Source organism: Urocitellus parryii, chromosome 4 (genome assembly GCF_045843805.1).
Source record: "Urocitellus parryii isolate mUroPar1 chromosome 4, mUroPar1.hap1, whole genome shotgun sequence".
NCBI classification, from domain to species: domain Eukaryota; kingdom Metazoa; phylum Chordata; class Mammalia; order Rodentia; family Sciuridae; genus Urocitellus; species Urocitellus parryii.
In genome coordinates this window covers 83159096-83174634 of record NC_135534.1, presented here as the reverse complement: position 1 = coordinate 83174634, position 15539 = coordinate 83159096, and the positions used below count along the sequence as shown (strand labels likewise).

General features: G+C 42.8%; 1 long non-coding RNA gene across 2 annotated transcripts in view; it reads left to right on the top strand.

Moving 5' to 3' along the window:
* LOC113187975 (uncharacterized) overlaps positions 1-15539 on the top strand; it is a 66991-nt gene that overhangs the window by 43530 nt on the left and 7922 nt on the right. The window contains exons 2-3 of one of the 2 annotated variants that reach the window (XR_003301482.2): positions 366-441; positions 5861-5929. This is a non-coding gene — a long non-coding RNA (uncharacterized LOC113187975). The remainder of the gene's footprint in view (positions 1-365; positions 442-5860; positions 5930-15539) is intronic. The other variant, XR_003301481.2, reaches the window with a different exon arrangement.

Here is a 15539-nt window from a genome sequence, read left to right as displayed (position 1 = left end):
TCTCCTTCACTTTCATTTCTTTTTTGAGACCTGACTCTGGATCTCTCATTTTAAAATTGGTGTTTGTTGGTCATAGGAAAGAGAAGTGCTCTCTTGCCAGCTTAAGTTAGGGGATGGTTTGCTCAGGAATGCTTGACCATTCCTGCTGGGAACTGGAGCAGGAATACCCCTCTAATTTAGGGGCTGCATGATTCTCATTCTGTCTGATGGGGACAGGGTGGCTGACAGTGGTGGTAGATGTTCATCCCCTGCCAGTTTCTTGAGGAGGGGAGCCGTGTATTGATAGGGGTTCCAAAGAAGGGGTCTATGGAGGGGTATTCCCTACCCATGTACCTGTTATACCTCTTATTTTAATTTCTCAACAGGAATATTCAAGATACCTTTACTGGAAATCATTTTGCTGAAATTATTGAAACAGTGATTCTTGAATTTGAAGACAAGGTAAAAATTCTCTTATAGGGGAAATTCATCTTTGGGGAGATATAACTGTCTTTGTTATTCCTGAAACGTGCCCTTTTGTGTATGTAATATTTTACTTCTTCTCTCTGGCCATTTTCCTATTTATCCTCAAAGACCTTTTCAGGTGCCTCCCCAGCTTACCTCTGTGTCCTTTGGCTGGTGTCAAATGGGAGTTGCATGAGGAGGGGTCTTGTGGTGGGGTTCTGGTCTTGCTGTGGTTATGGCTGCTCTTCTCTGCTGCCTGGCTTGCCTTTTACATCCATATGAACCCCTGTGCTACTTTAGTCAATGAACAGTTGCATTTTTACCCATCTTTCTGCACCAAAACCTTTTTTGAGTTAAATGAACTAGTTAGCAGATTGCATTTCTCAGACTGTTCATGCACCTGTTAAATATCCCAAAGAAGATCCTTTTGCACTTCATTGGTTTTCTTGGTTACCATTTTCTTGGAAGACTTGTCCCAATCTTTCCTGCCCCAAGGTAATTGCATTTGTCTTTTACATTTGTAAAATGGTTTCCCTTTTGTGTTTCTACACATGTCAGATTTTCTTATTCTACCAAGTATTTGGTCACTTCTCATTTTCAGAGTCAGGAAACAAACTCAGAAGCTCAGTGTCTTGTATAAAGTCACAAGCCAATGTGAACTGAATTCACTTTTTACCTCCCATGTGATATCCTGATTTTTCCCTCTGGAAACTGTGGCAAACTGCTGTTGCCACAAAACCTGGAAGTTCTGTCCTTTACCCACCTTAGTGTTCCTTTCAGAAATAGTCTTGACTTTCTGTTGAGAAATGCAATATAACCCTGGTGTTTCCCACACTCCAACCAGTTAGCTTTCTTGCATAAGAAGGCATATTCCTCCTGGGGACCTTCCAGTCAGTATTGAAAGTGGTTTTTTGCTTTTTTCTGTGAGGGTTTTCTTGAATGCAGGAAATGTATTTTACTTAAATGCTGCATTATCTTACTCTATGAGTAAACTGGATGATACTAAACAAGAATTCAATCAGCTTACTCTAGTTGTATCTAATGATAATGATATTTAAATAAGGCAAGTTGTTCTATCTATCAGTCAAGGTGGCAGAGCACAGTGGGATTGCCATGTGGAATTGTTTAGTTAAATGTGATTTTTTTAAAAAAAATAGCTCGACTTTTAATTAGAAAGCAGATTGTGAACTGACATTTTGATTTGCTTTTGATGGGGAAATTAGAAAATAGACCCATCATAATAAAAACCCAGATTCTAGTCTAGAAACGGGTGTAATGCCTGAAGACTGGGACCTGATTTGGGTAAACCATTGCATGTAAAATAGGCCATCCTCTGTGACCATTTTTGTTGAGAGGTTTTCTTGTACTACCACCTTGGATTAACATTTCCTATGGGAGACTCTATCCTGGAATCCTCTAGATAGTATGGTACTCCCAAGTGTATAAGTGTCAGGGACCAAGACCAAATACTGATATTCCCTTTTACTGGGAATCCTTAAACATCAGCATCAGGAAACTGGGAAATCTTAGCCAGGAAAGGTTATGCAGGCCTATAGTCCCAGTGACTCAGGAGGCTGAGGTGGGAGGATCTAAATTTGAGTCCAGTCAGAATGACCCTGGGCTCAATCCCCAGTATTGAAAGAAAAAAAAGAAAAAATTAGCAAACCTAAAACTTAAGTCTTAAAGAAAGTGTGTCTGGCCACACACTTCTAGATGAAAATACCATTTAACTGTGTTCTTAATCCCAAGGCTGGTATTTTGTTACTAAGGATCATAGTAAAAGCGACTGTGTATGTCCTGACTGAATTTGGTGCCATAAGCTCCTTCTGTGGCCATACCCCAACTTGAGTTGGCACAGTGGTAGGACATTCAAGCACCATGAGAGTTCCCAGTGAGGACCAGGTGCCCATCATTCCACCTGACTCCTCTGTGTTGTGCAGTACTTTTTAATCCTTTTATAGCAGTAAGCAAACATGGCTTTCACTTGGGCACCTCAAGCTTACTGTGTCAAAGTTTTGACTCTTGCTCATCTTCTACCATTAGCCCCTTTCTGGACCTACTTCCTCCCCTCCATCTCATTAAGGTATACAGTTGTTAATTCACTTTTCAGGCTCTAACCTGGGAGTTAAATGTTAATATTTACCTTTCTCTTCCTTCAAATGATCAAGTTCTAACAATGCTTCTTCCAAAGTGGATCTTGAATCCATCCACTGCCCTCCCACCTCCAAGCCAGCATCATCATTTACCTAGGTTATCACCAAGGCCTTTGAATTGGTGGTAGCCTAGTTAATTATTAAAATATACTTGTCATATGATTTCACTCCACATGGTCTACTCAAAACCTGTCAGTGACCTCCTACTGCACTTGGGTGAAGCCCATATGCCCTGCATGGCCTGTGAAGAGGACTGCATGGTCTGGCCCCAGCCTAGCTGTGTACTCCACAGCTCTGTTGGCTTCATATTGTTATAGCTTCTGAGACTATTTCCCTTCACTCTTGACTTCTTTGGAAGATTGCAATGACTTTGATTTTCTAAATGCAATAAATAGCCATGAGGTTCTCAAAGATGTACTTCGAATGGATATTGTGTTTTGGGAAGTAGAATAGGGAGTGAATTATTCCTTTAAATCCCAGAATATCAACTCCTAGAACTCAGGTGGGATGCAATTTCATTTGGAACTTTAATAAATTAATAACAAATGTGTAATCAAATAAAATTATAATGCCTTCTGGTACTCCCCAAGTAGTCCCTCACCTAAATATTTACATATAAAAATGTCCAACATCTTAGCTCAGGAAATCATGAAAGAAATTTGATTTTAGGCTGCTAGTAGAAAAGACTGTTATTCTACAGAGGAAAGGAAAAAAGAAACAAAGCTTAAAAATTAGTGTACAGCTTTTGTTTTAAACACATTCCTTGTATTCTAAAGCCTGCGTGTCATCTTTGCTTTGAGCTTTCCTCTTGTGTGTGTTTGAGGAGGTGTGCATACATAAGCACACATCTCATGCATGAACTTGGTTAATGACACTCCCTCCCTCTCCAGGCCTTCTATTCAAGGTAATTAGTGGGAAAACTGAATTCCAACTGGATTTTTGTTGTACCATGACCTCAAATTAAGATAACTTTTCTACGATCTTGAATTTGAAATGTTTTAGGTTCTGATTTGTGCTTCCTAATGAGTTATAGTAAAGATTGTAATGAAAATATCAGACAAGGTGATCTTATACTCTTAATTGTGTGGTAAACAGGGTGGTCCAGATTCTGCCAGATGCATGGAAGCACAGATGTGGACCCCTCATTCATCTTGGGGAGTAGAAAGTCATGTGACCCTTGAAATGGGTCTTAGCAAAGTGTTTGTCAAGTGGGAGGGGTTGGGAAAGAAGTGCATGTGGGCATTTCAGACAGCTGTGTAGTTAGGTGGCCAGGGAAGTTAACCAGAGCATGTCATGCCCAGAAAACTGTGAGGAGGGTGGTAGGGCATGTGGCGACAGTCATGGGGGGAGGGTAGTAAGCACTAAACTATGGGCTAGAGCCAGATTGTGCAGGACCTTCTTTGGGGACCAGGTTGAACAGGGGTTTTGGTTTTTATTCCACAGGCCAGAAGAACACCACTGTAGAATTTTATGCTAGTGAGTTGCTAGATCAGATTTGTCTTTTAGAATCAGGATTCTGTAGACATGAACAGTACTCCTTAAGACCTCCTGAAGGGTGGTGATCCTATTCTGATTTTTCTGTCAGTCTTTTTATCAGTTCTTGTGGATATAAGACTCAAAATTCTGGGCTCACAAGTATAAGACATGACTGCAGCTAGCTACCAGTAATCATAAAGATGTGAAGTTACCGAAATGTGATTGGTCTTGTTAGTGCCCTGCTGGAGTTTCTGGATGACTCTATTCTGTGTTCCTCTGGGAGGCCAGGACCTTGCTGTGCTTAGCACTGTTGTGTCTCTGGTCCCTCTTAGCATGAACACTCTGCTTGGAGTTTCTGCAGATCTTGGAAACAGCATGCTATCAGGGCAGTGTCAGTGAGGCCATGAATTTGTGACAGTTTGTAATGGCTGGGAATCTAGATGCTTAATTATCAATTGCTGTCAACTTGGCTTTCTCATTATTAGCTTAACATGATTTAGTTGGTTGTTAACCCTGCAGTATAGAGTAATGTGTATGTATGCCAGGGATATTTTTTTGGCTAAAATGTTTCCAGTAACTAGACTTTTAATGTATGAAGTTTAGGTTAGTCATCCATACCCATTTGCTAAAGAAGAGGTATACAGCTCTCACCTCTGCTTCTACAGTGATTTTCCATTTCTTACCACACTGCTTTTTGCTGGTAATAAGGGAAAATGTGTGGGATAGGCAAGTTGTGGCATCCTTTACTCTGCCTCCATGAACAGTGGTTTTAGGATTTAGAAATGTTTGCGTCACTTAGGGCTTGAGAAAGTTGGTAAGCTTAGGAGGGAAACACAGGTTAGCAGGCTCTTGCAGAAATCCTCATGAACAAAGATGAGAGCTAAACATGGGGCTGTGGGGATGAGAGGATGGGGGACATGTTTGAGGGAGTGGTGGGATGAGGAGAATGTAGGGAAGGGAAGGTTAGGTTCTGAAAACCCCAGACTTCTTTCTTAGGCAGTGTTAGTGAGAGGAACAGGCTCAAATCAGTGAGCAAGTGCCAAGATGGGAAGCCTTGGAAGTAAGTGAACATCTGGCTTGTTCTCCTACTGTGCACCAACAGAAGTGTGACCATGTGGGATGTGTTTGGGAATCACTGTTTGGCTCATCATGTGCAGGGCCTTAAAGGCCAGGCCACATCCTCACGGTGTTGTGTTGGCAAGGGGGAGCCATGGAGACTTGGAGGCTTTTTAGTTAGAACACCAACATCAGATTTTGGTTTCATTGAAATTCTTTCTGGCGATTAAGAGTTCGGGAGGCTGAAGGCATTAGGATGAGGGCTGATGGGGACTCAGTGGTGGCAGAGGACACACAGGCAAGTGATTATAGTGTCTGTGCATGCTTTGTTTATTTGGGTGTGATGGGATACAGATTTCTAGAGCTGTACAGGGGGGAATGATTGGCCCCTGGTAGCTATGACGGAGTGGGGGAGTAGCGAGGGGAAGATGGAGTCCGAGTCAATGTGGCAACAGGGCTCACCTGGGTTAATGGTGGCACCATGGTGGTGTGTGTGGACTGAGGTCATCACTGACCTGGATATCTTTGGGTACCTAGATGAACAAATGGTGAGATCAGTAAACCTGTCTTCAGTGCTCAAAGGCTATCTGGTGCTCTGCCCAAATCGTCCTCACTGACTAGGCAGTTTATAAGTTAGCTTTAAGTCCAACAAACAAGAAGGAGTTTAAATTAAAGATCATATCACTTTGTTACTGACAGACTAACTTCAACAACTCTTCTTTGTCCAACAGGGTTATTCTCCTTTCCCTACCCCAAAGCCCACTCTTAGGAGACTTCAGAGAACACTGAGACACTGCTGGGTAAATATCTGATAGAAGCTTAGCTGTGTTTTGCAGAATTTTTCAATTTTGTTGGGAATCAAAGGCCTATAGTGATGTGTGAATGATAAACTGTGAGATGTCAGCAGTGGGTTTGCAAAATGGCTTCTGGATTAATCATCTCAGCCACTCACTTCTCCCTTTTGCTAAGCACAGATCTGCTCTAATTGCTCTGGCCCTCCTTGCTATTCCTTGAAGCCTCTCTGGGCCTTTTCCTCCTTGGCACTCTCTTCCCCTCAATCTCCCAGCTTGTGCCCTTATTCCTATTGGGCCTCTGCCCAATATCACAGCACATCCCTACTGTACCACCTTACTCTGCTGTGTCTTCCTTCATAGCATTTGCCCCTTGACATTTTGCACATTTATTTGTTGTCTGTGTCCCTCAACTAAAGTGAGATTCATGAGATCAGGAACGTTGTATGGTCATTTTTCCATCTCTGCCACCAGGACATATCTCTAGCATATTGATGAGATTCCTTTGTATTTGGTGTATAGTGAATGATCCAGTGGACCAGTCGATTAATCAATCTGTATATTCACAACAGCTAATCAGTGTCTGGCATGTGGTGAGTGATTAGTCCCTAGCACTTGGTGCTCAGCAAGCATTAGTTGAAAAAATGAGTGGATGGGCATCCTTCCTTGCCAGTTTCCCAAGACTGATCCCTAGTCAGGGTCAACCCTGGTGTCTTTATTGGAGGAAGACCCAGACATATGTAGTCTTTCGTGCATCTGCTTTTCCTATTGGTAAATTCAGTCAGCCTCTTCAGTCAGTCTTCCTCTCAGTGTGTCTGTCATCAGCCAGGCTCTGTAATTAACGTACTATAATTTAGCTTAGGGATGGATTTTTCATTTTAAAGATGCTACAAACAACTGGTGCTTGTGATATCTTGATTGTTAATGAAGTTCGTGCCTAAAAGAATATGAGGGCTGTTTCAATGTTTGGGAGGAAGGGGCTGCTAGCCCATGCCTGGCCAGGCTGATGAGTTCTGGCAAAGTTGCATTTGTCTAGCTCCAGGGTGCACTATAAGGCACTGGCGTGGGGGCAGAGCCACAAGGTGAGTGTGGTATGTCTTCCTCAAAGGTCACATTTTATCCAAAGATTTGGAAGAAATGACATTTAAAGAGTATTAAAACAAATGTGGATATATATTGGAAGAGAATTCAGCATAGCTTAGTAGTCATGAGCAGGCTGTAGAACTAGACTGCCTGGGTTTGACTCTGCCCCACCCCCTACTGGCTTTGTGGTTCTGGGCCAGTTACATGATGGCACCTCTGGGATGGGAGTCTTTTGACAGTGGAACTAGAAACACAAGGATGCCAGGAATCAGTTGAGAGCCATGAATGGCTTCATCACAGTGTATGCACATTATAAATAAACGAAGCTTATGTTCTATATGATTACTTGACATTTTAAGATAGCAGAGAAGACTGATGAATTTTTATTCTTATGTCGGCTGTCCCTCAGAGCTGGCCTCTGGAGATGGGTAGTCACTCACCTCTACATATTTCAGGTGGAAGTTAGAGAAGCTTTGCCTTCAGTAAACACAGCAAACACAGCTTGCATGCTTCATGAATTCATCCCTCAACCTTGCCTTAGTCTTGATCTGCCAGAGTTAAGCTGTCATTAGTGAAAGGATAAATTAGTGATGCTTACTTAGAGTGCCTGCTGTCCTAAAGTACCTGATTGAATAGCAGATGAAGGTGAGGGTATCTGTGAGTTTGGATAAAGAATTGCCATCTAAGGAATGACAGGGTTTAGAAGAGCTTGTTACTTTTCTGAGCATGTTCACACATTATTACCATTACATTCTCATAACATTTTATTCATTAAGGTAGAAAAGACTGTCAGAGTAGTAAGAGACATCAGCTCTGAGGTCCATCTCTCTTTTATCTAATTTTTGAATTTCATCTCTAGCATCCCCTTCACCTTCACAACTCTGCCTGGTTTCTTCAGAAATTGAGAGCTCCCCGCCTCAAAGGCAGTCCAGTCTGGCTCCCTATAACTTCTAGCTCTTGGTTCGAGATCTGTCTTTTAAAGCCTCAACTAAATCGAGCACTTCTTTAACATGTAGCTCATACCCCTTTTGATACAGACCTCTGGACTTAATGTTTCCACACCTTCACCCAGGCCCCATGCTTTAACTATCAAGTGTATTAAATCAGTGAGATATAGTCCTCACTATAGCAGGTCGTCTTAGTCCTTTGGTTAAACTCTGGGTCACACCTCATTGGCTAATGGTAAAATTACTCTGACCAGTTGTGTGTGTGTGTGTGTGTGTGTGTGTGTGTGTGAATCTGCCATCTCTATTGGTTTTTAAAAATTTTAATGTTTTTATTAGTGTATTATAGTAATAACATAATATTGAGATTCATTTTGATATGCATGCATGGAATATAATTTGCTCCACTTTGGTTTCTAGTCTTTCCTCTTTTCCTACTCTTCTCCGTTTCTCTATTCTCCCTCCTCTACTGGGCATGCTTCTATTCATTCATAGTTTTTTTTAAAATTGGTGTTTTATAGAAATAGATATACATAAAGGTGAAATTCACTGTGGTATATTCATATATGTACATAGCATAATTTGGTCAATTTCATTCCACTTTCCTCCCTTTTCCTACTGCCCCCCCCCACCACTCCCCATCCCTTTCTCTACTCTGCTGATCTCCCTTCTATTTTCATGGCTTCCTTTCTTTTCCTCCCTTACTCTGGTCTAGCTTATGAGAGAAAACATATGAAAGAAAACATTGAACTCTTGATTTTCTAAGTCCAGCTTATGTTACTTAGCATGATATTCTCCAGTTCCATCCATTTCACAGCAAATACCATAATTTCATTCCTTTTTCTAGCTGATTAAAACTCAATTGTGTATATTCCTCACATTCTTTATCCATTTATCTGTTAACCTGCACCTGGACTGGGTTATTTTTTTTAACAGAATAAAACAAAATAACAGAGTATATAGTGGAACATATTTGTAAATTTTTATTTCAATTTATGTTGTGTTTGTTGTTATATAACTGTTCAAAAGCCATTTTGGGGCTGGGAATGTAACTCAGTGGTAGAGTGCTTACTTAACACACGTGAGGCCCTGTGTTCAATCCCCAGCACTATGAAGAAGAGGAGCCTCTTACAGAATTTCAAGCCATTTTCTTCTTATTTAGTCATCATCTTTGTGCTTTCCATGGTTTAATTGCTTCAAGTCAACTAGTTAAAAACAAAGTTGTGTTATTCTCCAGGTAGCTCAGAACCTAGACATATTCTTACCAAGCAATAAAGCATCTGATTATAAGTTGGCCTGAGAAATGTGATAGTAAAATTTGAACAGAAAAGGGAGGGGTGGGACTTAGAGGAAGCCACAGGACTGAGAATTCAGTCGTTTTCTGATCCTGAATTCTGTGTGTTGGGGAACAGAAAGCTGTGGAGAGGGGAGATTGTCCTAGAGGGGTCACGTGAGTTCTTTGACTAGCAACAGGGTATCTCTTTCTTCCTTCAAAGCACTGCCTTCACTTAGCTTCCAAGATTCTATGTCAGGTCCTTTGCCATCGCCATCATCTTTCTCTCTCTTCCCTGCTGGCCTGAGTCAGTCTAAGCTTCACCTCCTCCCTACCTGCACCTGTGCAGTTGGCCACCTTGCTTTAAGATGTGTGACCCTACCCTCAGGTGGGCCTATGCTGTGAGCCAGACACACAGCTCTCTAGGGCATTCATGTCCCCACCTGGACAGCTATTTCATGACTCATCTCTCTTCAGTCTTCCAACATCTCCTGGCCTCCTAAGCTGATGATCTTCTTCCTGTACTTATTTTTTTCACATGCAATTATTTTGCCATTACTCCTGGTAATGGTGATGAAAGCTAATGCTTACATTGTACATAAGACATACCAGATTCTGTTCTCATATATCAGAGAACAGGTACAATTACTAACCCTGTTTTTCGGGTGAGAAATCTTGAGTCACATAAAGATTAAGTGACCTGCTTGTGGTCACAGGGCTGATAAATGGAAGAATGTGGATTTGGGCCCAGGTACTCTGCCTCTGATTCCTCAGTGTGCTCTCATTTGCTGAGTCTTGAGAAGGGTCAAAAGCTCTGGGTCTCCAGTCTCTCTGCTCCACTGCCCCATCCACCAGCACTGTTTCTCAAAGTTGCTAAGTCCTACTGTGACCAAACTGAATGGTCAGTTCCTTCTGTTAAAGCATCTCCTTCACTTAGCGTCTAAGATACCGTGCTTTTCCTAATTTATTCCTCACATACCTCTTACTGGTTACTCTTGACTCCTCCAAAGCTGAATACTGGATGGCACCAGGGCTCAGTCCTCAGAGACCTGTCTGCACTCAGTCACCAGCCTCTCAGCTTTATGTGCCCACATCTCCTGAAGTCCTAAATCCAGCCAGTACTCCCAGAATTGCAGGCACAAGCATCTCGTTGCCTGCTCATTGTCTCCACGGGCTGTTAATAGACCCTCACACCTGGCAGATCTAAACTCCTGCTTTCCCCACACTCCAGCCACTTCCTCCTGCCAACCCCAGCTCTATTATTCCATTTCCCCAGGACAAAGTCTTTAGTTTGTTTTCTCGTTTTACACTCTATTCCATTCTGGGTAGCTGCCTCCTTCAAAGTGCACTCAGTACCGGCCCACTTTTCATGGTATCTGCTGCACCAAGCTTTCTCATCTCACCTGAGGGGGTCATTGGCATCTCCACTGAGTTTTTGCCTCAGTCTTTGACCCCCCTCATTACAGTCAGTTGTCTACACACAGTTCTTATAAAATGTAAGTGTCTGTGGCCCCTGTTTTGTCCTCTACCTGCTTCCACTCTGACTTCTCACTCACTTCCACTCTCTTCAGCATGGTTTTGTAGCTGTGCCAGGGATGCACCACCCAAGGGCGTTGCACATGACTGGCTGGTCTGCCTGCCTGGAAGGTCTTCCCAGGAATCTGCACAGCTCATTTCCTCACTCCCTTCTCTCTCTGGTGCAGGGTCCCTTTCTCATGAAGCCCTACTTCATCAGTTAACTCCTACATGTGCAGCCTCTCATAGCATCTCATAGCACCATCTGACATATAGTCTGTTTATTTATTGTCTGTCTCCCTACATTCCCTGTGAATAAAGAAAGCTCCCTTACATAAAGGCAACACTTTTACCATTTGGTTCATAGCTGCATCCTCAACATTATCCCCTGATGTATTGACATGCTCAAAAAAAAATTTGAATGGTAGGTATTTTTATCCCTGTTATACAATGGCATAATTGAAGGTCCAAGAGGCTAATTTAGTTAGCCAGCATCATGAACCTTACAATACCAGGATGAACCCTGACATGCATTTAATTGCTCCATGTGCTCCTTTTTCTTGTTAAGTAAGGACAATAAGCAACACACAGAGTTCCTGTGAGGATGAAATGAATGATGCACAGAAAAGCACATTGCAAACCCCAGCATGCCAAAGAAATGTTACTTATCTAGTTTATTGAGAACCCTGGCTTTTCATGTCTATTATTCAGCAACTCACCCAAAAGTCCTTTGTGTTCTCAGATTTTTTATTTAGAAGTAGTTGATACTGCCATTGCCAAAGTTTGTATTTTCTTCTTCCTTCTGTCCTTGGTATGAGGCATGTGTGTCTGCTTCTGTCTGTAGCTCTGATCCCCGTACACCCAACACACACACTGACTGCAGGTCTAGGAAAGCTTCCCAGACCTCTGTGGCCTGTCAGTAGTAGGGGGCAGTGGAGCTAGCATCTGTCAGCCTGTGGTCATTTGTTCCTATATGTGTTCCTGGGGAGGGCACTTGTGCTGTCAGTAAGTGCTTAGAGGGTGTCAGGAGTCACGTCTTGCACAGCACACCTGGCAGTCTGCCCACCCCCTGTCCCCACTTTGTAGCAGAGTGGAGTGAAGTGATCACAGGCCCATTATGGCTAAATACCAAGGACATAAAATGAAGCAAGCACACTTGATGGACTGCAGAGCTGCTGCTCCCAAGAATGGATTTTATGTCTCCCTGAACTCAGGGCAGCTTCTCTGGGCTGGTCACATAAAGCATGGAACAGTTTGGCCTTTCTCATGTTTCACGTTACTGTAATGACACAGCTACAAGAAGAGATGGCAGTGATCTCCCTACATTACACCTTCTTGTGTGTTGATTTATTTGTGTTCCTGATTTTGAAGTAGAAGAAAAATGCAGTGATTTTCTTAGGTAGCATCTTAAACTGTCTTTTCCGATCACAGGAGAGCTTTGGCACTTAGGGGGATAACATTGAGAAGAGGCCAACAGTCTGCTCCCTGGGCCTGGTTACTATACTCACATTGATTGTGTGCTGGGATGTAATTGATGATCCACAGTGACTTAACATGGACTCTAGGCCAGGTCAAGCTGTTCTTGGCAGGCACTTCTCCAGTAGCCTGTGACGTCCTTGGCGGCCTCAATGCTGTTGGCCCACACAGTGTAGGGGTGGGCAGAGAGAGTTGCAACTTCTGCTGGGTATCTTCAGAGTAGCCAAGCCCATACTGAAAATTCAGACTTAATGCAAACACATCCTTTAACTCTGGATGACTGCCTGGCCTGGGGTGTTCATGCAGCAATACCTTCCAGAAATCAGGACAGGCCTGATTTAAGGGACTGGCTTTACCTGCTGCCAAGTGACACAAGCCCTCTCACACTTTTTGTGTCCTTACCCTCTGGAGCTGATGGGCAGGAATAGGTCCCTTGGTCCACAAACTTTGTAGGGGTATCTCAAGCCACTTAGAAGCAACTGTGTGGAATGGAAGCAGCACAACTTCTGAGCCAGACAGAATGGGGTCAGGATCACAATTGCATTTACTGATCAGCTGGGCCTACAGCTCTAAGGCCTCTGTTTTTTCACTTGCACAACGGGGATCAGGGTGCTGTGGGGCTTGTGTGTTTATAGAGGGCATAGTCAGAACTGACAGGTAGTGAGCACTCAGGAAGCAGTAGCTGCTGTTCTTAGTGGTGGGGTGATTGGGAGGCATGGTGGAGTCACACATAGAGAATGGGTAACCTTTGGATTCAGATCTGAGTTCAAATCCTCATTCAGTTGTTCATTTGTTAAATACTTAATGCACTCTTATTATGGGTTTTCATTGGAGTTGAGATGGTGCTGGTCCCCAGTCTTTGATCTTGGGAAAATCAGTGTATTTCTCTGAATCTCAGTTTATGTAAAATAGGTGCAATCATATCAATCTTGTATGACTGTGGTGAGAATGAAATATGTATTTATTTATAAGTGGTACCTAGTTTATTATTACAGATTTTATTTTCTAACTCTGTGGTCTGTTGCTTAAAAAGAACTGCTTGTCTTAAACTAGTCCAGCTTTGATGCGCAATGCAGCAGATGTTTGTTGAGTACCTGTAATGTGAAGGGCATCCTGCCAGCCCCAGGGGAATATTGTTACCAGCAGGACACATTTGCAGTCCCTGAGAAGGGGGTGAGGGTTAGAGGCTCAGCTAGTTAGGCAGTGGCCTCCAGCCAGTGCTGCAGTAAAGGCATGAGTTGAGTGCTGAAATATCATTGAAGGTGGAATCATATCTTCTGCTTAGAGAGACTTGTGAAGGCCTTGCACAGGGTTGCTCCTGGATAAGAGAGACTAACAGCTAGATAATGGTGTACAGGGAGGAGGTGTTTCAACAGAGATGTTGCATCAGCAGAGGTACAGGTGCATGTGCAGGGATCACAGGTGTGTTGACAATGGTGGGACACTTGGGGTGTGATGAGCTGGTTGAGCCTGAAATGTGCAAAGCTTACAAGAGGGCCAAATGTGGTTCTCCTTATTGCATGGGACAAGCACAGTGCTGTCCAGAAAAAGTATAATTCAGGCCACTCATAGAATTTGAAAATTTTGGGGGCTGGAGATGTGGCTCAGCGGTAGTGCGCTCGCCTGGCATGCGTGCGGCCCGGGTTCGATCCTCAGCACCACATACCAACGAAGATGTTGTGTCCGCCGAGAACTAAAAAATAAATGTTAAAAAACTCACTCTCTCTCTCTCTCTCTCTCTCTCTCTCTCTCCTCTCTCACTCTCTCTTTAAAAAAAAAAAAAAAAGAAAATTTTTCAGTAGCCACAGTGAAAACAGGTGAAATTAATTTTAATTATTTTATTAAACTCCATATTTCAAATATTGTTCCCACATGTAATCTGTATAAAATCCTTATAAAACATTTTACATTCTTTATTTTAGTGCTGATCCTTCAAAAGCTGGTTTGTATTTTATACAATAGCACAGCTCATTTTGGCTTATAGCCACTTTGCAAATGCTCAGCAGCTACATATGGTGATGACCACCATATTGAACAATGCAGAATAAGCAGGTCTGGGATGGTAGGAGTTGGGAAATACATAATCCTGAGCTTTCAATCACTAGTCTGAACCAAACTTTTTCCATCAAACCTTTGAACACATCTGCCCAACAGCTGATTGGTAACTCACCAAAAAGAAAAGATTGGGAGATTGTGTTACTCACGGGTTATGGAGCTCTCAAAAAAAAACCAAAACAAAAAAACAGTCTCCCCTCCACTGGACTACTCTCTGTGGATAGCAAGTTTCTGTGTGCCATTTATTGTGTATCTGGTATGGCCTGTTGATGTCATATGTTATTTTTGATTTTTCAATAACTTTACAATGCAGGGATTTCCCCCCCCCCCCCTTTACAAAGAAAGAAAGTCAGGACATTTAGTACTTTGCTAAAAGTCTTATGGTTAGATGTGGCAGAGCTGAGGCTCAAACCTGTTTTCAATCCATGTTCTTACCTTTTCTCCTGTCTCCCTAATAGGATCTAATACTGTATACATTTTGATCTGCAAGTTAGAAAGAAGTTCACATAAAGACTCAATGAGCATGTGTGTATCAGTATGCACATAGAAAAAGACTGTAAAGCAGTAATCAGAGAAAAATCATGAACTTAAAAATTTCTGTGTTAAAGGATGTGTGTGTACCCTCCTAGTCTCCTGCCCACATGCAATTGGAATGTTTCAGTGCTGACCAGTTGCTATGGGCTCACATTGATGGGGGTGGGGCATAGTGGGTGAAGTTTCATTAGAACCAGCTGGAACTCCAGTGTTTATGAAGTTTCCGTTTCCCTGGTTAGGGCTAGAGGTAGTGGGGTGACCAGACTGTGCTCACAGCCATAGCACTAGAACTCAGCGGTGGCTTCAGCGTCCATCCTGTTCCATCTGCTTACTGAGAAGAAGCCAGATGGAACTGTGTGAGCTTCACTTTTTGTTTCCTGTGTGCAAGGGGCTGGTCAGCAATGGAGTGTCCCCATGATGGACAAAGGGCAGGAAGATATGTGGGGTATATTTAGGAGGTTGATGACTATAAGCTTCAGGGCCAGACAAATGTGGGTTTGACCTTTGGTTCTGCTCCTCCCTTATTTTGTGACAGTGGAGGTTTGGATTCCTCATAGTGAAGTTGGAGTGGTCCTTTCAGTAGGGCTGTGTGATCAGTGTAAGGTACACAGGTCCACTGGAGCCAGCTCACATTGAAAGAGAAATTTGCCACAATAATCTAAGGACAAGAGCCTTATAGGGACTGGACTAAACCGTTAAGAGTGGAGTTGAAAGATAAGCTTGGAAATCAGTTCTCTGC